Genomic DNA, 26,629 nt, shown 5'->3' with positions numbered 1-26,629 from the left:
CTCAGAAAGTATGTTTTGAACTAAGTAAAAGAAATCAAGCCATAGGTCTAATTTGTGCAGAGGATTTCCGACAATCTTTTCTCAGTTTTTGAATTTTTTTTTTATTGTCTGTGTATGTATTCAGTCTTTACACGTTCTGTGTGCGTGTGTATGTGAGTTATTACGGTCAGCTCCATTGTAGTTGGAATTTGGAATGTTATCTCTTCTCCCTCCCCCTCATCCCTTCTCTCTGATGGCTGCAGCATCAGGGAGGAGAATGGGAGAGAGAAAGTGAGAAACTAATCTTATGTTATTTATATGATTGCTAAATGCAGTTTTACACAAGAAATACAAGGAAATAATGCATGTGTAGTTTTAAAGGGGCTTTAGTCAAAGCCCACTAGGAGTACAACATGGGTATGAAGTTTAAGGAAAGCATAAAAGCTTTGGAATTTATTGGAAAGTTGTTGGTAAAATTCTCTCTCTCTTTCTACATTCTAACTCTGGCCAAGTTACGAAGGTGGAGAGAAATACAAGATGAAATTGGGGAAAAAATGTTTTCCCTCATATCAGAAAGACAGATTGAATAGCATTTTAATTATCTCATGCCTCACATAAAAGAGAAAAGTTTTTGTGTATGGGATACAACTAAAAGGTAGTTATTCTGGTCATATTTCAAGTGAAACATGTCACTCCTAATTGGACGTTTAAGACAGGTCAGAATTTATTGTATTATTTGGCACTAAGGCAAATTGAGAAAATGCATAAATCTGAAAATGAAAAAAAAAGACACCTCAGAGATTTAACTACCAAGTGGAAAGGAGGGGACTGGCGCCACTGGACTTTGTTCCAGAGTCTCCCTCACTTCCACTTGCAGTTTTACAACTTTTTCTCTTTCAAAAATATTTTTGAGGAGTAGACATAGATGTGAAATTTTCTTGAGTAAAAAATTAGAATCATTGTGATTTTTATTTTACTCCGTTATCCAGAAATGGTGTTAGAGAAAGCAATTTGTTATCTGAATCTTGTTGAAACTAAAAGATGTTGGAAAAATTGTGTGTAGCCATTTATGTTACTTAAAAATTTTATCAGTCCTACTAACCTTATCTTACAATGTTTTGTAATTGCCATTTAGAAAACCAGGTATTTTCACCGTTGCCTGTTTAAGAAGTTACAGCTAAAATAATTTATCAGGTATAAAAGTTGTAAGATTGTTAACTAAGTTTTTGAAGTTGCTGTTTTTATGCTAAACCTAAAATTGTTAATTGATTACTATGTGTGGAAAGAAGATTGTTTGGCTTATATAATTCATAAGCAATGAATGTGACTTGCTCAAAAGTTGTAATAGATAAGAAAATATTTTTAATAATTGACTTTTATAAAAGGACAAGTTTTAAATTTGAAAAGGAAGGATCTTAAATGGAATCTCATATGTATGTGAGTCCTATTAATCTTCATTGCTTATTGCAACTCCATGGGAATACAAATAACTGTATTTGGCTTTAACTTGGGAGTAGTGAAATTTGCTGTTTAAGGTAAAAGCATTTCAGACCATAAATCTTTTTGTTTAAGTTTGAATTTGGGTATAGTTGTCTGCATTAAATCAGTATCTGAAAGGATATGCCACAAGTTACTCAGAGGGACTGTGATCCTGCATCATGTACTGTTATCAAGTGAAATTTGTATCTGGAGAGGAAACACTGAGGGGACAATTCTAGACTCAATCTAGGATGGGATCCTCCTGGTCAGTTTCCCCATTGTGTCTTTTTACAAAGGAATGTTTTCCACCTGACTATTCTTGAGTCTGGCTATAATACAGATACTGCATCATACCTAATAATTTGGTTTGTTTTAATACTTTGAGAATTCATATTCCTTAGGACATTTTTATACCAACTAAGTTTTAATAAATTTTAATTTTAAAAGGTTTATTTGTGCTCCAAAGTGAAAAGACAACTATCATTTTAAAAGGTTTCATCTACTTATTAACAGCTTAATTTCTAAAGTTTTTTCTTCCAGAGTGAATATAATCAGAAAAAGATAAACAAGCTGATGAAACAGCGATGATCATCTATTCAGTTATGAGATTCAACTTAGAAATCTCTTTTGTTTAAGACAATACAGCTATGCTAGTGAACAGTAATAACTTATGCACTATCTTGTCTATGGTAGAAATATAAAGGAATATGAAGTAGTCTGAATGATCAGTTCTAGAGATTTGGAAAGCTAAATAAAAGCGTGATCAAAATATATAGAAAGCAGATAAGGATGTTGGGGACAAATGGGAATCATCCAAGCCCCTCCTATCCTAGATAGTTACTAAGTATGTCAAGAGAGTATGAGGAAGTCTGACAGTATTCTCATACCTACCTCACTTCTAGTTATTTTATTCTTACTCCTTTTTGGTTCTTGTTTGTTTAATCTTGGTGCCAGATTTGTATTTTCTAGGTTTCTTTGTCCAAGACCATCACCTATCACCCTCTGAATCGTCAAGTTCCTCATACTGGTTAAAGATACAACCCCTCCAATGTTGGGACCCTGTGAGGCAGGGTCAGCTCTACGTCCAATCTCAGCAGGAAGCACTTTCAGAAGCCGAGACCTTCATCCCTTATCCCAAAATGTGTTGGGTCCCATCAGTTTAAAGGGGGACAGGGTGAGGTGCTTGAGTGCATGCACTTGGGCCCTAGTTCTAATATTGCATTTCTCTTTGTAAATCTTTCATATTTCAGGAATACCTTATAACCCCACAGGCCAAGCCATTGTTGAAAGGCCAAATCATTCCCTCAAGGTTTACTTGCAAAAAAAAGGGGGGGAATTACACAAGGCCCTCAGGCATCTCTCAGTTTAGCCTTATATACATTAAATTATTTAAAATTCGATGATAAGAATCTTTCAGCAGCCATGAAATATGCTATTGCTATAAAAACATCAAAAGGAACTTCACTTCTAGAAAAAACACAAATAGAGAATGAAGGAAAACAGGCCATGTGGCATGATGCAGAAGGACTATGGCATGGTCCAGGAAAAATAATCATATGGGGAAAGGGCTATGCTTGTGTTTCCACAGGAAAAGAGAAAGAACAGTGGGTACCAGTACGCAGGCTTTGGCTGATAGAAGAGAGAGACAACGGGAAGAAAATCATAGGGCAAGAGACTGAGAGCAGCAAAGCTGAGAAAGAAGCTGGAAGAACAAATAAGAAGTCTTTGTCTTCAAAATGAGGAAGTTGATTCTGTTTCTCTTACTGACTCTTGGGGTCGGAGAAAGTCCAACTCCGACCCAGGAGACAAGTGGGGATGCACATCACTGGGCGTTCATCCCGAATCCTCCATGGGTGAGGGCCATAAGATGGGGTGAAAAGATACCAACACTAGTATTACATGGCAGTTTATCACGCATGTTTGGGGGTACAGGTTTTGAATCTATAGGTAAATCAAATAGTTCACAGCCAAGGATGAACTTTACTGGATTGATCGCAGGATTACCGCTCTGTCTTCAAAAGAAGGTTGTTGGACGATGGACTGGTACTACATGGGTTTTTAATAATGTAGCGGCCGATGCGACATGGTGTGCAAATATAACTCTGGGCCATGAGACTTTAGCTTATCCAGGGGACTCTAGACTTTTTCGCCTATGGACTTGGGTCATTGAGGGACAAGATATAGATAAAAAACGAGAAATAGGTTTGAGACATAGACCATATTGTACAAAAATGAATGGGGCACAAGACATGGGACAAAAACGAGAAGTGATTTCTAGATCTGGACCACAACGTAGCAAGAGAAATGATCCTTATGTCTCCATTTATCGTAATTATTCAGGTTTTGTATCATTTGAAGATTGTCAGTCACATCAATGTCAACAGACTGTGTTATTCTTAAAGCATTATAAGGAGAGTCTTACCTCATGTCACACCTATCGCATTTTAGGCCAGATCGCTATGTCTCAGGATATCCTAGTCCTAGATATGTTACTAACAAGGGTTCTGATACAGCAGGGATTGAACGGGTGATTGCTGCTATTGGGGGACAGACAGTACAAAGTTTTGTAGGACCATTTATTATTGTAAGACCAAACGGTAAAATAATTACAAACCATATTAGTCTTACAGCACGAGTGTGTTTAGGATCATCTCATGCCTTTACGTGGGATCGTGCAAGTCAGTCTACACTCGTGCCACATATGAATATGACAGGGATATTCAATTTAACTTGTCTGAATTGTTCGGTACATGAATGCATGGGGCCACAATTTGATAAAGGAAGGCTTTACATCATTGCTAGGCCAAAGTATGCACTCACAGTAGTGAAAACACAAGGATGGTATCGCACTCTGGCTGACAATATTATGTCAGTATTAGATCAAAAGATATGTGATTCAAAAGATGTATCTCATGTGTAGTGTTAGGTATAACCTTATTAGTTGAACTAATTGTTAGTTCTACTGCTCTCGCAATGTCTGTTTCTAACACACAGAATAGTGTCCAGGAAGCAAATGCTCTTCATGATCTCATGCGCAATGTCTCAGAAGGATTTCAACGTCAGGCTCAAATGGATAAGGAATTTTACAATGCTATTCGTGCTTTACAGAAAGCAGTACTGTTCTTGGGACATGAAGTTGCATATCTAGAATTACAATCAAAGTTGCAATGTGATTATAGGTACAATACTTTTTGTCTTACTCCAAAACAATATGATGCAACTGAATTGGCATGGGAAAAGATTCGGGCTAAATTACAAGGTGTAATCAGTGATAATATGACCTTAGAACTCCAACAATTGATTCAATTGGCAGAAAATATCAATCAGACTTCCCATGAAGACCTACTTCCACATAAAACTGCTCAAAATATCTTAGATTTTTTCCAACATGCTGATCCCTGGCACTCACTAAAAACTTGGCTAATTTCATTAGGATCAGGAGTACTAACATTGCTTATATTAGTTGCTATTATACCAATATTATTAAAATGGATATTGTTAACAATCCGTAATTCCCTCTTCTCCACTAAACATACCGTGTTGGCTATGAAAGAACAACTGTACCAAAACAAAAAGGGGGAGTTGTAACGGGACGAGTTAGAGCCGACCCCTATCCATTTTCAGGACGCCACACTGAGAGCCTGCCTAGATAACCTAGGGGCTTGTCAGTAGGTGTGGAACTAGATGGATTCAGGAGGAAGGGTCTCGTCCTTGTTTGCAACGTGGCAGTTCTTTGTCCTGGCTCCGGATGTGCAGTGGAGAAGACACCCATATAAGGAAAGGTGATAGGTGATAGGTTCAATGTAAAAGGTGATAGGTGATAGGTTCTACTTAGGGCTTAGGAATGTACTTAGGAATGTACGTAGGTAAAACTATAAATGCATGTGATTTAGATGAATAAAACGGAGTCTTCATCATCTTTGTCTCCCGCCCCATTTCATTACTCACGAGATCAAGGCCTCTTGCTGGACAAGAGCCTTGGGTCGGGGTTAGGGGTTCCCGTAAATGGTCTAGGGGACCCCAACAGGTATGTGTCTGTCATCACCATTAGTGTGCACACCATTAGGAAATGTCACAGGCTAGATTTCACATGCAGAGATCTCATTTTAACTCAAAGATTTAATTTACTTCTACTTTATACACCAACTTTCTCCAGAAAAGAACTAAGGGTCTATTTGGCCCTGTTCTTTTACCCGAACTTGATCTATTGTTACTCAGACAGAATTATCATAAGATGCTTTAGTTTTATTAATTTAGGTCATTTTTCCAAATTATGCATTCACGGTGCTTTGAAAGAAGGGAGGGTTATTGTATCACTATTGCCATCATACTGTATTGAATAAACTAGAATCTTGTTAGATGTTGATTGAATTGAAATAATCTGAACTGATTTGGATTAAATTGAATTCAGAAGAAACATTTAGAAAAAAATATATATTAAGCTGAAACATGGTTTCTTAATTTGGAATCCCAAGTGATCCATGAGCTTAAACGAGAAAATTACATTTTTATCTGCACTAACTTTTGGTTCTTTTGTAATACTACACATTTTATTTTACTATTTTTTTTGTGTGAAAAGCTCCAAAGGATTCAGCAGATTGAAAAATGGAGCCATGAAAAAAGGTTAAGAATCTCTGAGATATATCTAGGTACTAACTTGTCTAAAATCTTCACTATAAGAAATATCTTGATCATTAATATTAATATGAGAAGTTTGAATAGCTTACAAAAATGCATTACAGTTTTGGAACATATTAGATTATATATATTCCAAGCTTATGGGGTAGCTAGGTGGCACAGTGGATAAAACCCTTGTCCTGGAGTTAAGAGAACATGAGCTCAAATTCAGTCTTAAATATTTACTACTTGTATGACCCTGTGTAAGTCACTTAACCCTATTTGCCTCAGTTTCCTCCTTTAGAAAATGAGCTGGAGAAGAAAATGACAAATCTCTCCAATACCTTTGCCAAGAAAATCTCAAATCGTTCATGGAAAATTGAACACAACTGAAATGACTCAGCAACAACAACAAAAATTTCTGGTTTACACTTTTGGACTTTATGAGCAAGTATCCATCTTCTATACATTATCAATCTTTCTATATAGTAAGAACTTTAGAAATCTGTGAACTATAACAGCAAGCAAAGTAGGATTTTGTGGATTAATGAGAATAAGGTGCAAAGGAGTGTGTTGGAGTCAGGAACCATTGGCGTGTGAACCTTCATAATTAAATTTTCTATGCGAGCATTTGCACATCATCAAAAATAAATCATGCACACCTTAATTCAGGAGAAAGCAGCCACTGTAACAAAACTGAGGTCTTTAACTGAGGAAAGTGAACTGCAGCTTAGGGCTCCACCTAAGGCACCTAAGGAGGCAGCTGGGAACAGCGTTTACCTAGGGTACTAAGACAGAGCCGTTGACCAAGCTATAGGTGGGAGGAGATTGGAAATTTCTATGATTTCAAAAGATAAGTTGGTTTGTAAAACTAATGAAAGTCCCCAGAGAAAGCTTGGGAATCTGGGAGGGGGATTTTAGAAGATTTACAAAATACTCCAAATCTGGGAGTGATAATGCCAGCTTTATGACTTTGGACAAGTCACTTACTAGATTTCATTCTTCTCGAGTGTAAAATGAGTAGACTGAACTACACTTGCATCCTTTTCCACTCTAGCTATCTATTGTTTATGTACTACTTCAAGGCTCAAAAACACTTTACAAATGTGCTCTCTGTTAGAAACATGCTTGACACTAAAAGGTATCAAGGAAAATTTATCACAGCAGAGTTCAGAGGAACTGAACGCCTTTGGTCAAAGTGGACTCCAGCTTTCTTCAGGAGGAGGGAATGCTGGATACAGAAGCAAGGGCATTCTTATAACGTTAGTTCAGGGCAGATCCTCCCATCAGAAGATGGATTGGTCTGTTCTCTGTCGGGTCACAAACTCTTTGATACTCCCATTATACATCTCTTCTTGGTGTCCTCCCTCTTCCCAAACATGTTTCAACATAAGACCCATGATCAGCAAATGGAGGGATAATTTTATATGAGGTGTGTCCATTTATATGTATGAGGTTCATTAAGCAAGGGAAGTTGGAATTTTAGGTCTCCCTGTCATTGTTCCCAGCTGATTTGAGCTGGACCAAGCCTTATCTTTTTCTTGGGTTTTTCTGAAAGCCAGTAAGCATTTTCTGATTGGTCATGACCACCAGAGTTTCCTATCTTTCTTATCTTACTTATTTAGGAACCTTAGGGACTAAAAACCTTTGTGTACACTTAACTCCACGCTGTCTTTTGTAAGGTTCCGACCTTTTTTTCCTGACCATGCTAGGCCATAGCTGAGATTAACTGTCACCAAACAACAAAACTGGAAGTTTTTACCCTGTGAAAACAGAACGCCTTCCTTTATTTCCCACAATCTCATTTTGTCCTAGTACCGACCCTGGGAGATAGGTGCTATTACTATCTATATTTTACAGATGAGGAAATTGAAGCATATGCACCTTAAATCACTTGCCCAAAGTCACACAGCTAGAAAATGTCAGAGGTTGAATCTGAACTCAGAACTTCCTTACTCCATGGCCATGGCTCTATCCACTGACATGATCATATCACAAAATTGGAGCTGAAAGGGACTTTAATGTCATGAAATATGTCTCCCTCATATTTCAAAGAAGGAGAGTGACTTCAAGATGACTTAAACGATGTAATGGAAGTTATACTAGCAAGAAGTTTCATAGCTGGGATTGGAATCAGATTTCTCCTACATCAAACTCAGTAACAGTTCTGTAGCAAGCCTGGAGTAAGAAAGGAGCATACTGATCCAGCTTTAATGTTAATATTGTAAGAAATGAACAGAACTTCTGTTTCCACAAGAGAATATGAAATGCACTAGAAATCTTTTATTTGTTGGGAAGACTGGGGAGCAGATGAATTATATATTAGAAATCCACAAGGAAGTGGGTGCCTGCTTATTAACATGTCTAAAGTAGCTTCCTCTCTGCCTCCCAGGAGCGCGAGACCAACCTGGCTGTGGATGGTTAGATAGCCCTCGTCGCCAGCTCCCCGTCCTTCCCGCATCCAGCACGGACCCAACGGCGGTGGCAGCTGCAGCAAGAGGAGGAGGAGGAGGAAGATGAAGGGATGGCTGCCGGCCTGTGTGGTGGACTGTGGCACCGGGTGTACAAAACTTGGAAATGCTGGAAATACGGAACCACAGTTTATCATTCCCTCATGTATTGCTATCAAGGAATCTGAAAAAGTAAGAGATCAAGCACAAAGGAGGGTGATGAAGGGTGTTGATGATTTAGATTTCTTTATTGGGGATGAAGCAATAGAAAAGCCGACTTATGCAACAAAGTGGCCAATCCGCCATGGTATAGTTGAAGATTGGGACTTGATGGAGAGATTTATGGAACAAGTGGTCTTTAAATACCTAAGGGCAGAACCTGAAGATCATTATTTTCTTTTGACTGAACCTCCTCTAAATACACCAGAAAACAGGGAATATACAGCTGAAATTATGTTTGAATCCTTTAATGTTCCAGGCCTATACATAGCCGTACAGGCTGCCCTTGCTTTAGGTGCATCTTGGACATCAAGACAAGTAGGAGAGTGGACACTGACTGGTACAGTTATAGACAGTGGAGATGGTGTCACTCGTGTCATTCCAGTGGCTGAAGGGTATGATATTGGAAGCTGTATCAAGCACATGCCAATTTCTGGAAGAGATATAACATATTTTATTCAGCAGTTATTGAGAGAATGAGAGGTAGGAATTCCTCCTGAACAGTTCCTGAAAACAACTAAGGCAGTAAAGGAACGTTATAGTTATCTCTGCCTAGATTTAGTCAAATAATTTAGCAAGTCTGATACGGATGGGTCAAAGTGGATTAAACAGTATTCTGGAATCAGTGCAATCTCAAAAGAAGTATTTTCCATTGACTTTGGTTATGAGCGGTTCCTGGGTCCAGAAATCTTCTTTCACCCAGAGTTTGCTAATCCAGACTTCACACAACCTATCTCAGAGGTAGTAGATGAAGTAAATCAGAATTGTCCCATCGATACCAGACGTCCTTTCTACAAGAATATTGTCCTCTCTGGGAGTTCAACCATGTTCAGGGATTTTGGACGTAGACTCCAAGGGAATTTGAGAACAACTGTTGATGCAAGGCTGAAACTAAGTGAAGAATTAAGTGGTGGCAGACTGAAGTCCAAGCCTGCAAGTCATTACACACCACATGCAGCGATATGTAGTATTGGTTTAGGGGATCAATGCTGGATTCCACACCTGAGTTCTACCAAGTATGCCATACCAAAAAGGATTACGAAGACACTGGACCCAGTATTTGCCTCCACAACCCAGTGTTTGGGGTCATGTCTTAAAATTGACTTCATAGTTATAGCAGTTAGGGAGTTGGGGTAGAGCTCATCTTTCTGATTACCTGTTTTGTCTGTATGGCTCTTATTAAGATAGCAAACTGACTTGACAAGGAAAAGACCAAACATAATTGAAAAGGAATATTTTAATAAATGTATCAACTTAGGAATGTAGAAGAAAGCCAAAATGATTAAAAGTGTTTTACTTTAGGCAATATTTGAATATGTGTGTAACAAAAAGAAATGGGTTTTAGTTCTTTCTGTAACTGGATATTTTGTATACTAATGGATTCTCCAAGATTTAATGGAATTTAACGGTATGTAGATAGCTCTATAACGCTTGAATTGTATACTTCCAAGTGTGTACAATGCAAGAGCTTGTTTGTATTTCATACTTTTTTATCCTTTGAGGAAAAAAGGTAAAAAACTGTCGTATTTGAGAAAAAGAGAACAACTGTAAGGCACATTGAAAACAAAAGTCTCATGACACTTGCTTATACACTCATGTTATTCTAGTTATTAAAAATTTCAACCATTCAAAAAAAGTCTGATTGTCTTTGCAAGTGCTTTTTGAAATTAAAGCTAGTATCTTGGATTAACTGATGTCTGCTAGTACTTTCTGAATACTCTCATTTTGTTTCTTGCTTTAACAATAAAGACAAGATTGTTGGACCAGTATTGCAGTTATGTAGTGTCATTTCTGATAAAAAACAAATCTGAATACCAAAATTGGTGTACTAAGCATAACATCATTCTAATAAAGATACAAAATTTCTTTTGATGTTTTTTTGAAGCTCTTCAATATCCTTACAAGCCAAATGATAAATCTTTTCTGAAGACCTCACAATCAACAGTTGAGTTAGCAAGATGAATTTTTTATGTGCTTTGTACAAACAAGTGTGTAATTTTAGAACTAAAATATTAACTGCTTTCATTTTGATAATTGTACCAACATTTGATATGTTCATTTGCATAATAAATTTTCACAGTTCAAATTTTTTCCCCAGTCACCAACAATATCATGCAAGTTAGATTTTCATTGCATTTTTAAATCTCTGGGTCATGCAAAAAAAAAGAAAAGAAAAGAAAAGAAATTGAAGCTGAACTACCTTTTCTAATGTTTTTTCAAAAGCAATATAATGTCATTTTATGTGTATTAGATGTGATTTCTTCTACATTCTATTGAAATTGTGGAAATTGAAATCTTCATAATGTGTGTGGGGTGGGAAAAATTATCTTGAACTCAGTTATACTTGTTATGTACAAAAGACCACACAAGGGAAATATTTTACACAGCTTTTTGTTCTGTGGTATGACTGCATCAGTAAATGTCAATATTTGAACCGTAAAATGTGTTATCCTTGAAAATAATGTATAGCTAGAACACTGAAGTAAATCTATTCAAAAAATGAAGACCAATTTTTTAAAAAAGTTGTAATATGTTTTAGTATAGGTACAGAATTTGGGAGCAAAAACTAGTTTTCATTTGGAATGATTCTGAAATGTGAGAATTTACTAAATGTGTGTGAAACTTCATTCTTTGAGAATGGGAGTAAATGCTAATAGAAGGTATTTCATGGATCCTTTGTAGCAATCATTTTTCAAAGATCGTGTGGTTTAGAAATAAATTGGATAAACAGTGAAAAAAACATATCTAAGGGACAACAACTCTTTAGATAAAATCCACAAATTCAAAGACTGGAGAAGAATTTCATTACTCTTGTTATGTAAATGGTGAAGGGGCCTAAAATATTCTGGGTTTCGCCTCTTTATCAATTAAGGGAATTCCTTTAAAAGAATTCATATCATATCATTCTGTAAAGAAAATGAGAAGTGTGATCCAAGTGAGTGGTAAAACCCTGAAATGCCTAGCCAATGGAAGGGAGGAGGGAAAGTCGAATTGAAAGCAAGCTATATAAACATTGCATTTGTCTGAAGCAAGTGTACCAGTCAGTTAGGAACTACCATTCATTCAGAATGGAATGAACATAGAAATTAATAAAAGCCTTCCTGATTTCACAACTATTATTCTTTGTTTAGAGTTAGTATGTTTCTAATGATATGAAGATTAGATTATTCTCTCAACGTTCGCTGTTAATGTCTAGAGAGAGGTCTACAAATTTGATTGGTAAGACAATATATCTAGAGGAATCCACGGCAACTAAGCAATTCATCCCCTCTTATTTTTGTAGGTGAGGAAACTGAGGACAGCGAAGTAGAGGAGACTTGTCCAAGTTCACCTAGGTGCAGATTACAGGGCCAGAATGTAGACTAACCCCCTCCAAATCCAGTGCTCTTTCTAGTGTACCATTCAGCATCTACAAGATCACTTTAGGCTCTAAGTTTTCTGACATTCTACTGTACTGAACATGAGGCATAGGCACTAACGATGATGATTCAACTTTGACAATGTTAATTGGCAAAGAGTAGAAAAGACTGGATATTTTGCCGATGTGAGAAACAAAAGAAGCAACTCTATTTCCACAGGATCAGGAACTACTCCCAACTTTGCAGGAGTGATAACAGGATGTGAGTCAGAAGTGACTGACTCTAATTGGAGGTATGACGTAGCAGAACCAGGCTTCTGATTAAGTAAAAGGTCCGAAGCTTGTACACATGCTTAAGGAGCTGTTTGATATTATACAACATACCCCTCGAGCTTAGAAAGATAATTTAAATGCATGTACGCTACATGATGAGGAAGAGGGAACATATAAAGGAGGAGAACACGAAGTGGATGGGTCAGGAGTTTCCATCTAGCCAATGGAGAGTAGAGAGAAGGGGAATGTGAATCAGAAACAAGAAATAAATAGCCTTGCATTTGTCTGAGTAAATATATTCCTTTAGGGAGTTACCAATTCACAATGAATGTAAAATAAATGTAAAATAAAATAAGCTTCCCTGGCTTCACAATGAGTATTCTTCTTTGTAGAGCAAGAACACTTCTCACACCAAGATGGGGCTTTATTTAAATTGTATGTAATATATGTAAGAGATGAACTGAACTACTTTTTCTACAAGAAAATATGTAATATACCAGAGGTCTTGAATTTGCTGAGGATGGCAGGAAAACAGACTAGAAAGTGAGTATTGGGAATATTGATTACACTTCACTCACTCTACAAGGATGTGGGTGCCTGTTTATCAACATATCTAAAGGCAAACAACTCCTTCCTTCTACTTGAGATAAAATCCACACCTTCAAAGGCCAGAGGAGAATTTCATTTCGCTTCCTGCATTAATTAAAACTTAACTTAAACTTAAAACATGCTGGGTTTGATCTCTTATCAATTAAGGGGAATTCTTTTAAAAGAATTTATGATTTGCTGTTCTTTTACTAAGTAAAAGTATAAAGAGAGTAAGAAATATAAGCAAGAGGATAGATCCATATGAGGGTGGGGCTTACCAGTTTTTCAGAGAAGTTACGAACACTGAACTACCCAGTCAATGGGAAGCAGGTAGGAAATTTGAATTGGAAACAGGCCATAAAAAGATTTGCATTCTTCTGAACAAATGAACTCCATTAGAAACTACCTATTCATTCAGGGTAATGAATGTAAAAATGAATAAAACGTCTCCTAACTTCACAATAAATGTTGTCTTTTTTAGAATGAGCATGTTTCTCACATATAAATATACTATGAATATATATTCATTTTCCTTAACCTTTGGGTCTAACTGAGTTAAAAAGAACAAAGATATATGCATGCATGTTTGTATGTATGCATGTTTGTACCTATATACAAATATATGCATATGTGTACATTGCATTTACAGATCACACATACGTATAAGTTATATACAATACATATCCATGTAAAATATTTTAAAATAAAATATGTACATCCTGTTGACCATTACTGAGTTCATTCTAAGAAAGAAAAACGGAATTAGACGGTATGTGCATGTTTATTTCTCCTAAAGCTGGCAGAATATTCATATAAAGATAAACATGGGAGAGTCACTGTGAAAAAAAATGAGCCAAAGGACATATAGACAAAGGGAACCTTATAACTTCAGAGTAATTCCCTCTCATCTTTCCCTCTCTTACTCAGGATTCCTGTGTCAGCCAAAATTATAGTCTCCATTTGTGTTATCCATAATACAAGAAAGGAATTTTTTAATTGGGTAGATTGCAAATGTGATAGAATAAGAGAATATTAAGGATTTAATTGAAATTGTAGATCCAGGATGCCTGTATTTCTTGTATTATTGACATGAATATTTACCTGTCTTTCTGTCTCTGTGTGTGTGTATCGACATAGATATCTATCTATCCAGTTATCTGATAGCTAGCTAGTTGGATGGAGAGAGAGAGAGAGAGAGAGAGAGAGAGAGAGAGAGAGAGAGAGAGAGAGAGAGAGAGAGAGAGAGAGAGAGAGAGAGAGAGAGAGAGAGAGAGAGAGAGAGAGAGAGAGAGAGAGAGAGAGAGAGAGAGAATAACATGTATCCGTAAGATACTAAGATAAGAAAAGTCTCATTACTTAAGATAGTGCCCAGTTTTAGGCATCCTGCCCTGGACAGTCATGAACAGAAGAATGGTCCTGATTAGCTTCATCTGACCTTGTAGTTGCTGACATAGGAATGTACAGTTTGTGGTACATTTTGGGTTTACTCAGAGAGAAAAGCTAAATCCTGTGTGTTTCACCAGAGAATACAAAGCATTATGGTGGGTTAAGCTCTGAGTGGGATATGTCTTCATGTCTTTCCCCTGATTGGCTAATTGTAAAGCCAGTCGCTCACAGTAGCACACCTTAGGACTGCTGATGTGAATGATTTTGGTGGTGTAATTGCACAGTATAATAAAATATTTATTCAGCAATAAACTAAACTTTGTTCAATAAAGTAAAGCATAACATTCATAGCAACATCCTTAAGCAAAACATATCATCTAACACATATATGTGTTTCATAACACTCAGGTTGTCATGTGGCACATAGCATATATCTTTGCATCCCCAAAGTCAGAGGGTCCCAGGTAAGGGTCTTCCCTAGCAGATGAAACCTTAAGGTGTAGCAGAAAATGCCACACCCTCCATCCCTAGATCACTGTAAGCACAATCTCCTTAATCAAAACACAGTATCCAAGTAAAGTTCTCTCTCCTCTTGACTCAAGGCTGATTTTCAAACTCCACAGCTCCTCCTCCATGGGCTGACTGCTCCGAGGTCTTGCCTGGGTTTACACGCAGGCAGCTCTGTGCTTCTGCTCCTTGTCTCAGTTCACAGAGACTCTTCCACTCCAAACTCTTCCTCCTTTCGCCTGGCAGCAGACTCCAAAGGCTCCTTCCTGCAGCTTCTGTTTCTAGGAAAACAAAGTTTAACAGGACTATAATGACAATTATGCACATTACCAGCACTATCATCTCAATTTACTCATGAAGATTAACAGACAGGGCTTCTCTCTGAGAAATTAACACACATCAACAAACAATACTTCTGTCTGAGAAATCAACACAGACTAATAGACAGGGCTCTGTAATGGTAACTTAACTGGGGAGATCTTTCATATTCATTAATAGATCCATGTGTCTGCCTGGGTCACATAGAGCCTGTGGTGGGAGGAGTTTACTGAATGAGTGGAACAGAAAGGGGTGGAACAGCAAGCGCAAGACCTAAAGCAAAGCTGAGAGAAAATTAGTGAGAGATCAGTGAGAGCTAGGAGGAATGCAGGCTTCAGAATAGCGTGAGTGAAAGAGCTTGCTTGTGATTTTGTTAAATGAAGCTGGTTTGTGGGAAGCCTAGAAGGGAGAAGGCTTGGGGCTGGTCTTGTTCTCTGCATCATTATCATGTATAGATTTTTGTTATTATGATGGATTTGGTTTTCCAGTGTCTGCATAAATGTTTTTGTTCTGTCTTCCATGTGGAAAGTTACAGGCTCCTGCTTGAAAAATCAAGAAAGATAAACAGATAGGGCTTATATCTGAGGAATTAACACAGATCCATAGAGTGTTGACATCACAAACATTCTTTCTGTTAGGCCTCCCCACATGCAAGTTCCCCTAGCCCACTCACTTTCTCTTCTCTCTCTTTTCTCTCAGCTCTATTTGTGACTTTCTTCTCTCTCCAATCAATACAATATACATATATACACATGTATATACACATACATACGTACATATGTACATGCACACACACACACACATACATATATATATACATACATATATATATATATATATAATTCTGTTTCCAATAAAAGATATTTGATTGATTCAATCAAAGGGAAGACTCAATCAAAGGCATTTAATTGGCTAAAACTCAATCTAAAACAGCAGCAAAATCTTGTACTTTGCTTTCTGTTACACTAATCCAGGTTTTATGCCTTTCTCAGGTGAGTGTGGGGATCAAAACGGTTCACAATTCACATAAACATATATATTTATATAATATACCATAGTGTATATTTTCTGTTTATTATGAACTTTAGAACAATTCAAATCGTAAATTTTATAATGCAGAAAGTACATGCAAAAACTATTTTGTGTAAGACTGTAGACTTGAATCACGTACATTTTGCTTTTAAAAATTTTCCATTTGTTGTCCAGTTCCCCTGTGCGCTAATCTTGAAAATTCTTCATTTATTCTCACTTTTGTTAACACTTTTTCTACTTTCCTGGAATGCCTCCCTCTCCTCATTGTCACTTTCATATTTGCCATCATTTATTCATTTTTTTGAGAGTTATTCATTTATTTTCACTTTTCAGCATTCACTTCCACAAGATTGTGAATTTCAAATTTTCTCCCCATCTCCTCTTCCCTCCCCTCACTCCAAGACAGCATACACCCAAACCACTTCTTTCCCAAATCTTACCTCCCACATATCAACCCCCCCCCCCCCTTCTCCCATCCCCTTCCCCTCTATTTTCCTGTAGGGCAAGACAGATTTCTACACTACCTTGCCTGTACAACTTACTTCCCAGTTGAGTTCAAAAATAATTTTAGCATTCATTTCTAAAGCTTTCAGTTCCATTCCCTCATTCCTCCCCACCTGCCATCATCGAGAAAGCAAGGAAACAGATATAGATCATACATGTAAACATGCAAACCAATTTCATAGCAGTCAGGTTGTAAAAGCTTCCCATATTTCCCTCAAACTTGACCTGCCCTCTATTCATTCCATTCTATCCTTTGACCTTTACCCCCACAATAGTGATTAATTCTGATTACCTTGTCCCAATCTGCCACCCCTACTATGATCCTCCCTCTCCTATCTTCCTTTCCCCTCTGCCTTCCTGTAGGGTAAGATAGATTTCCATACCAAATTGAATGTGTGTTATTTTGTAAGCCAAATCCAATGAGAGTAAGGTTCACTTATTTCTTCTCACTTCTCCTTTTCCCCTCCAATTTAAAAGTTCTTTCTTGTCTCTTTTCTGTGAGATGATTTGCTACATTTTACCTTTCTCTTACTCCTAGTACATTCCACTCAATAGTAAATTTTATTTTTTAAGTATTTCCTCTTCAAATTCAGATCACCCTGTGCCCTCTGTCTACACACACACATGCATGCACACACACACATACATATATAAGTACACAAATATTTGTGTATATATATATGTATAAATGTATATGCATATATATGTTTTTGTATAAATATATGTGTGTATACATAGATACACACATACACACATACACAAATACACAAATACATACTTATACATTTGCCTACACATATATAATACACTCTTACATAAATACATGCATACATATATCCCTCTAACTACCCTAGTTCTGAGAAAGGTCAGTTGAGTTACAAATACCATATTTCCACAGAGAAATGTAAAAACTTCAACATTAACGACTCCCTTATGGCTTCTCTTTCCTGTTTACCTTTTCATGTTTCTCTTGATTCTTGTATTTGAAGGTTCTACTCATTTCTGGTCTTTTCAACAAGAGAGCTTGGAAATCCTCTATTTAATTGAAATTCTATTTTTCCCAAGAAATATTATACTCAGTTTTGTTAGATTGGTGATTCTTGGTTTTAATTCTAGCTCCTCTGACCTCTAGAGTATCATATTCCAAGCCCTTCGATCCCTTGTTGTCGAAGCTGCTACATCCTGGGTTATACTGATTATATTTCCACAATTGTTTCTTTCTAGTTGCTTGTAATATTTTCCTCCTTGACCTGTGAACTCTGGAATTTGGCTACAGTATTCCGATAAGTTTTCTTTTTGGAATCTCTTTCAGCAGGTGTTTCCTGAATTCTTTCCATTTCGATTTTGCCTTCTGGTTCTAGAGTGTCAGGACAGTTTTTCTTGATAATTTCTTAAAAGATGATGTCTAGGCTCTTTGTTGATCATGGTTTTCAGGTAGACCAATAATTTTTAAATGATGTCTCCTGGATCTATTTTCCAGGCCAGTTGTTTTTATAGTGATATATTTCACATTGTCTTCTATTTTTTATTCTTTTGGCTTTGTTTTATAATTTCTTGATTTCTCATGAGTCATTGGCTTCCCTTTGCTCCATTCTAGTTTTAAAGGAATTATTTTCTTCAGTGAGCTTTTGGACTTTCTTTTCCATTTGGTCAATTCTGCTTTTTAAGGCTTTATGCTCCTCATTGTTTTTGGACCTGTTTTTCCATTTGGGTTAGTCTGTTTTTAAAGGTGTTATTTTTTTCACTATTTTGGGGGGGGGGTCTCCTTCAGCAAGCTATTCATTTTTCTTGATTTTCTTGCATTGCTCCTCTTTCTCTTCCCAATTTTTCCTCACTTCTCTTACTTGATTTTCAAAATCTTTTTTGAGTTCTTCCATGGCCTGAGCAAATTTTATATTTTTCTTGGAGATTTTGCATATAGGAGGCTTGTCCTTGCTGTCTTCCTCTAGTTGTGCACTTTGATCTTCCTCATCATAAGAAAATACCTTTTCACCATGAAAGTAACTTTCTATAGTTTTATTTTCCCAGACAATTGCTTGACCTTTGAACTCCTTGCTAAGTGGAGGCTGTACTAGCCCAAGTTTTAGGGACTTTGTGCAGCTGCTTTCAGAGCTGCCAGGAACCTGTAAATTTTGTGTTCCTCTAAAGTGGTATGATGAAAGGAGAGGTGTTTACTCCTCCCTGGGCTGTGAGTAAGATTCCCTCTCCATAGCCCCACCAACTCCATCAAACCAGCACTCATCTTTGCCCCAGGGCTGCCATTCAAGTCTGAGACCCAGCTAAGTCTCTTAATTCCTCCAAGGTCTGTAAGCAGAAAGTTCTAGAAAGTTCAACTGCAGCATTAGGTGACTCCACCCTGTAGTTGGGGCTAGAGTGTGACCAAGTTCTTCTCTCAAGCAGCTGACAGAACTATTCCACTGATCTTTTAATCTGTCTTTGGCATTTGTGAGTTGAGGACTCTGGAAACCCTTGCACAGTGATTCAGTGCCCTGAAGCCTGCTCCAGTAGTCCCGACTATGCCAGCTCTGTGCACACTGGGCCTGTTACAATAGATCCCCTCCTATTGGCCCTTTGGATTATCTTGGCCTGGAAATCTATTTCTCTCTATCATTTTGTGTCTTCTGCTGCTCTAGAATTTGTTCAGCGTTTCTTTTTAACAGGTATTTTGAGGGTTGTGAGTGGGGAGCTGAAACAGGTCATGGCTTCTACTCTGCCATCTTAATTCTACTTCCTCTGAATTATTTAAGCTGACAAGATATTAACAAAGCCCAGTTTGTTCTTTTATCCTTTGAAACATTTTTGTCTTTAAGAAAAAACGTATATTAATGAGAAGCTAATTTTATACTCTCTCTCCTCTCCCTCTTGTAGGCCCATTCCCCAGAGAGAAACCATTCTTGCACCAACAATATATTAATAAAGATGTCAAAACAAAGATCGTTGTTGCTGTTGTTCGGTCATTTTAGTCATGTCCAACTCTTCATGATTCCAGTTGGGGTTTTCTTAGCAAAGAGACTGGAGTGATTTGCCATTTCCTTCTCCAAAAGGAAAGATAATATTTTCATGAATTGTAGCTTAGCAAAAGTATTGAGAGAAAATACCCAGAAAGATGTTACTGATTGGGACAGAGGAGAACTACTACTTCAAGTGAGCTGGAAGAAGAATCATACATCTGAGTAGTAGCTCTTGTCACTTGCCTAATTTCCCTTAAATTCTAAGGCTTTCACTATCCTGATATTTACTCATTTGTCCTTTGTATACTTTGTTGTTGACAACTGACACATAAGTTATACTACTTGATTCATGTGACCATGGAAAATGAGACATAACTTTGAGAGTAAGTAAATATCTCAAGGATTCTTAAGTGACAAATATTAATTTATTAAATGATGGTAATGTTCAAAGAGAGAAATGGTAAAGTGCAATCCAAGAAGAAAGGGGAAGTGACAGTAGTAGTGGGAATAGATGAGAAATATGTAGGATGAGACCAGCTAGAATAGGGTTTAAGAAAGCTAACAGTGGCCTATTGGGCCAGATTTTTTTCCTGTGTGTTAAAAATCAAACCTGATAATATTCCATCAGAATAAAATGTACCAATAATAACTGTCATTCCCATACTTTTTTGTATATTCACTTGGGGAGCAGGATGATATGTAAAGAGGCCTCAGTAATGAGTCCCTAGTATTCCTTTGTTCCGTTGGGGAAGGCTTGGTATATTGAAGATTTTTTTTCTCAAACATAGAAGGCTGGCAACATGTAATTTATTACTGATCAGAGGGCTCCAGATGCTTCAGGAGCAAGCCAAAACCCTAACAAAGTTCATGAGGGTGGTTCACACAAGCTCAGTGTACAGTTTTTCTCCTCAACAGGCTGGTTGTATTACTCCATTATTCTGGTTTCTGACATTTTTTTTTAACCTGAACAAAACATTGTGATCAAAATCAAAGTAACAATTAAGATTCTAATCAAGTTAGCATTATGTTGCATAGACATTCATCACTCTGACGTTTGCGATGCTATTTCTGTCTCCATGTTGCCTTGATGAGCCAAAGGATGGAAGACTGTTCAAATCCCTCTTCTAGAATACAAGTTATGAGCTTGAGATAAAAAAAAAATAGCTGTTGAACTTTTATTGTTTTCATCTTGAACTTCTTTTTTCAACTCTACAGATTTACTTCAACATATCTACAATATTTCTTCACACTCTTAGAAAACTGTCTCGGATATTGAGAGAGTAATCAACTCCAGCTGGATCACACAGATAACTAGAGGAGGTAAAGAGGGATTAGAGATGAATTTTGAGCTCTGTCCTAGCTTGATAACCAGTCATAACAGGACTTTCTGACACTGAATCCGTTTCTATCATTGTGTTTTTCAAATGACATCAGAAGGAAGGGAAAGAAGGAATTAGGAATTCTTGACTACCTGAACTAATGGTAGAGTACTGTACCCTAGGAGCAGCTTGATGACACTGTCCAGCCAGAAGTCAGGAAGACTCATCTCTCTGAATTCAAATCTGCCCTAATACTTATTTTCTGTGTCAACCTGAACAAGTCACTTAACTCTCTTTGCCTCAGTTTCCTCATTTGTAAAATGAACTGGAGAAGACAATGGCAAATCACTCCAGTGTCTTTGAAAAGCAAATCCCATATGGGGTCACCAAGCATCTGACCCAACTAAAAATTGACCAAACAAAAACTTCTTTGGCCTAGGGTATCTAACGAGTTGCGTTGGGTTAAAGAAAGATATATTTGATAGTTAAGGGGAATAATTTTGACTCTCAATTACATTTTTCCCGGTGTGTTGACCCCATGGTATCGCATTCTTTGAGTACTACTAATGCGATATATGTGCAGGCAGTCTTGAGGAGGGGGGACAGATAAAATACTATCTGAATGAGACAGAATTACATCCTTAAAATTTAATCAAGAAAATGAAAGCTGAATATAGTTAGATTCAAAATAATTGATGCTAGAGGACTGATTATGTGCTTGGAAACAATGAACAGTGCAGACAAAGCATTGAACCATTCATAGGTGAAAACAGCCATGATGTTTGTGCCAAGCAGATGGATATAAATTATTTAAATTGGAGAAATAGGTCAACTTAAGCTTCCCCAGAAGTTAAATATCCATCCAGGAGTGTACGATATTATAAGAATGTTTTTGTAGGTCTTGTGTAGACATTAGAGGTTCCTAGGAGCCTGTTTCTAATGTTCTGATGATCAAAGGCTTACATTTTCTGGGATGCTTGGATGAGTCAAGTGGATTTGGACAAAGTCTTACAGTGTCCCACAGATGGTGACACATAATGGTTTATGGAATTTGTGATTATTTTTCTCCCATTCCCTACTTAATCAGTGCTTGTTAAAATAATTGATAATATTCCATAAAATGCTTCCTGCTTATCTCAAACTTGGTTAAAGTGACCTTCTTTGAGAAGAAGAAAAAAATCATGTAAAATGGGAAAAAAAGAGATCTCTACCTTTGTTTTAGAGACTTGGATTCCAGAGGGATTTTAACATATATCCCCAAATCTAAGACAAGTTTCTCCAAAGACCAAAAACAAAACAAAACATCATTTTCAACAATAAACTTTGATCCCAGTATATAGTGATTTATTTGAGATACAAGATCTAAAAGAATCATACTTCGCTTCTAAACCTTTTTCCCCATTTTTTCCTATAGCAGTTGACACCAATCAAAAACGACTCCAGGAAATCTCTCCTATGTAACTACTTTCATTCTCACTGGAGTGTCAGATTATCCAGAGCTTCAAGTTCTCCTCTTTTTCATCTTCTTAGCAATCTATGGAGTGACAGTGACTGGAAATGTGGGAATCATCACATTCACTACTATAGATTCTCAACTTCCAACTCCCATGTATTTTTCCTTAGATACTTGGCTATCATTAACCTTGACAGTTCCACTGTCATTACTCCCTAGATGTCGATTAATTTATTAGTAGAGAAGAAAACCATTTCCTACTATGGATGTGCGACTCAACTTGGAAGCTTCTTAGTCTTCATTATTGCCGAGACTTTCATATTGGCTACCATAGCCTACGAGCGCTTGTGACTATTTGCAATCATCTATTATACACGATTATGTTGTCACAGAAGATTTGCATCCTACTTGTCCTTACATACATTTATAGCTTCTCAACAGCAGTGACAGTCATTGCTTGTGATTTTTCATTGTCCTACTGTTCTTCCAATTTCATTAATCATTTTTATTGTGATAATGTACCTTTGTTAGCTATATCTTATTCTAGTACTCATATAGCAGAGACAATAGTCTTTATCTCTACAGCTGCCATCCTTTCTTTTTCCATGAAAATTATCCTAGTGTCCTACTTCCACATCATCTTGGCTACCCTGAGGATACGTTCAGCAGAAGGGAGACAGAAAGCCTTCTCCACTTGTGCTTCCCTCATGATGGCTGTCACTGTTTTCTATGGGACACTCCTTTTCTTATACCTCTAGCCCCAGTCAAACCATTCATTAAATACTGATAAAGTGACTTCAGTGTTTTATACACTAGTGATCCTCGTGTTTAATCCTACGATCTATAGCCTGAGGAACAAGCATGTGAAGGAGGCTGTGCAGAGAATCCTCACCAATCCTTGCCAAACTTTTAAAAACGTGATTTGACAAATATTTGAATAAATCTGGACATTCTTAATGCAAGGGAGGTATAGTAGGTTTGTGATGGAAACAAACAGTAAATTACCAGGGATAGAATACAGATATGCAGTGATAAATTAATTTAAAAAAAGAAAAAAGCTATAAAAATGTCTTGGAACAGAAATGAAAGCAGATATCTGGTCATCCTTGAGTTAGAATAGTCAAGAGTCTAGAATAATGGTAGTATGAAAGCAAGTTAGGAGGGGGAAAAATAAACTTCTGGATATATCAGAAAAGAATCTAGAATGAAGAAAAATCACATCACTTGGAAAACCAGAGGATGGTGTACTGAGAAGTTCATGTTATCCTGCTGGGAATTCTTTTGCATCCTACTGAATATGAGTAGCTATAGAATTGTGCAGGTGGGGGACATGGGGCTGTAAATATGTTGTAGGAGGATTTGAGTTTCAGAAATCTGCTTTAAACCACATGCTTATTGGTTTTTTTTTAATTTTTTGATTGATCTAATGATTCTTAATTTTCGTTTAAATCTGTTGCTATAACCTGAAATTTAAATGTCATTTTACCATACTTCAGTTAGTCAATAAGTGTTTATCAAGTACTAACTATATGCTAGACACTGAGCTAAAATTTCAGGATGAAAAGAGAAGCAAAAGATAGTCACTGGTATTGGTAATCTCACAATCTAATGGAGAAAGCAACTTGCAAACAACTAGGTCCAAACAGAATATATGAACTGGAGAAGGAAATGACAAACCACTCCAATATAATAGCAAACAAGAAAATCCCAAATGACTCATGGAAAGTTGAACAAAATGAAATGACTCAATAACAACACAACAACAAAAAAATTCTAAGTTTATAATAAAACTTAGACATTTGGACCTTAACAGCAAGTACCCTCCCACTATCTATTAGCAAGAAGAATTTTAGAAATCTGTGAACCTAAAGGATTAATGAGTGGAAAGCACAAAAGGGTGTGTTGAAGCCAGGACCCACAGGTGTGTCACCATTCATACTTAAATATTCTATATGAGAATTTAGGCATCATCAAAAATAAATCATGTCAACTTGAATCCAAGAGGAAACAGCCAATAGAGCGAAAATTAGGTCTTTCTTTGAGGCAAGAGAGCTGCAGTTTGGGGTGTAACACAGATAGTACTGGGGTAACTGAGGAGGCAGCTGGGAACAGGGGGGAAGGAATGACAAAGCCACAGGCGGGAGGTGTCAGACAAAGGGAATGCCTTGGCTGCATGTGAGAGTGGTTAGGCAGAAGGGATGACCAAGCTGCTGGTGGGAGGGGATTTTAATATTCTGTGGTTTTCACAAGGTAAGTTGTTTTGCATAATTACTGAAAGTCCTTAGAGAAAGCTTGGGAATCCTGGAGTGGAAGGTTTAGAACATTTACAAAACAGTCTAAGACTAGAAGCGATAATGTAGGGTCAGCCTCAGGCAATTCATGGGTCTTGGAATTGGGGGCAATGTCTGACTCAGTCAACTGAGTTTGACAATCATTATAATACAAGTTTTGAGTTTTTGTTTATACTCCGTGTTAAAAATGTAAATTATATTTAAAAGTTAGTATGTACTTTTTATTTGTGTGCAGAAATGGGTTGAAATTTTTGAGCACACATTTGAAAAACTACGAAGTAGGTAAAAATGTAGCTAAACCCTAGGAGATAGGTGTGTTGAGTGTTATTCAGAAATCATATTCAAAACCTCCTTTTAAAATGTTCTATTAGAAGAAAAAGAGAAAAAAAGCAAAAAAAAAAAAAAAAGCTTTCCTTTCAGGGAACGTCCTCCCTGGTGCTTTGGTTTTTTTTGGAAAGAAATTCTGGGATAGTTTTGTAATTCTTGTTGCAGTTGCTGCCAGAATTGATGTGGCTATTGTTTTTTTTCTTTAATTTTTAAATTGCTAATCTTTGTGGGTAGTTAAAATTATCACTGTATACAAAATCAATTCGGATGACTGAGAGAAATTCTCAAAAGGATTAATTCTCTGAGAGAAAAAAAGTACAACTGATGGGGTACAGACTCTGGGAACTCCCTTGAAATCTGCTTGAATCTTACCACTTAATCTGGCTTTTCATCCCCAAAACTAGTACTCTAAACCTACCCTAACCCTCAATTTACTGTTACCTCCAGATTGCCTCTGGCTATTTCCCCTCCTTGATTCTATAATGTACCCTTAACCTAGCCTAGCTCTCCATTATCTGTTACCTCAGGATGTCCTCAACTATTTCCTACTCTTGAGCCCATCAAAATCTCACTCTCTGTGTTCTGACCTCTAGTCACCTCAGTCCCATCAAGATCCGCCTTAGACTCTTCCTCAAACCCATCCTCCCATGCAACTAGACCATCCCTAGATACCTCCGACAATCTTTCTGTATATCAGATCTTTCTTCTCTTCATGGAGGCGCTCAGATTCAATCTAGCTCTGATTCTGTCTGACCCACTTGTCAATACAAGGGTCAGAAATGATGAGACTTCTAAAGAGTTAACATAATATAGCAGATGTTAAACTTTGTTTATCTTTGACTGAAAGAAAATTTATGTCAAATTCATTCAGGCAGAACCCAACAAGTCAGTATTTTGGGGTCCTATGCACCCTAACACTCAACAGAATTATGTTCTGAGATCAGGGAACCAAGATTGTTGGAAACAATTTTTTTTTTTTTTTTTTTTTTTTTTTGTGGAGGAAAGAATACTTAGTTTTAAATCCTATGATGAGAGTCTTCATCTTGGATTTGTTACTTCTTTTCTTTATGACCTTGGCTAAATTACTTAACTCTACAAAGATGCACACACGGAAAATCAAGACAGATAGCTGTTTGTGGGTCTTTTCATCCTCCTCAAGTGTAAAATGAGTTGTGTGAGAAACAAAAGAAGACTTTTCTTTCCACAGGATAAACACTACACATCCAGCTTTGCAGGAAAGATAACAGGATATAAATCAGGAGTAACTGGTTCCAGGCAGAGTTGTGGTGTGGAAGAAGCAGGCTTCTGATCAAATAAAAGGTCAGAAGTTTGTACACATGCTTTATAGGCTGGTTAATAGTATCCAAAACAACCGAAGAAGCAGGCTTCTGATCAAATAAAAGGTCAGAAGTTTGTACACATGCTTTATAGGCTGGTTAATAGTATCCAAAACAACCGTAGAGTGGAGTCAGCTGATTTAAATGCACATGTGATGCATGACAAGAGAGGAGGAACATATCTAGAAGAACCTCGAACAGGCGGTTCAGGATGTTGCATCCAGCCAATGAGGAACAAGGG

At 37.1% G+C, this 26,629-nt stretch overlaps 2 pseudogenes; both read left to right on the top strand.

Moving 5' to 3' along the window:
* Positions 1–8,515: 8,515 nt before the first annotated feature.
* LOC140516978 (actin-related protein 3 pseudogene) lies at positions 8,516–10,782 on the top strand (annotated as a pseudogene).
* Positions 10,783–22,652: 11,870 nt separating this feature from the next.
* Positions 22,653–23,359, top strand: LOC140516975 (olfactory receptor 8J2-like; annotated as a pseudogene).
* Positions 23,360–26,629: the final 3,270 nt, after the last annotated feature.

This window comes from Notamacropus eugenii (genome assembly GCF_028372415.1).
Source record: "Notamacropus eugenii isolate mMacEug1 chromosome Y unlocalized genomic scaffold, mMacEug1.pri_v2 SUPER_Y_unloc_1, whole genome shotgun sequence".
Taxonomy (NCBI): domain Eukaryota; kingdom Metazoa; phylum Chordata; class Mammalia; order Diprotodontia; family Macropodidae; genus Notamacropus; species Notamacropus eugenii.
The sequence above is the reverse complement of the archived record's forward strand: the minus strand, read 5'-3'. Positions and strand labels throughout refer to the sequence as shown.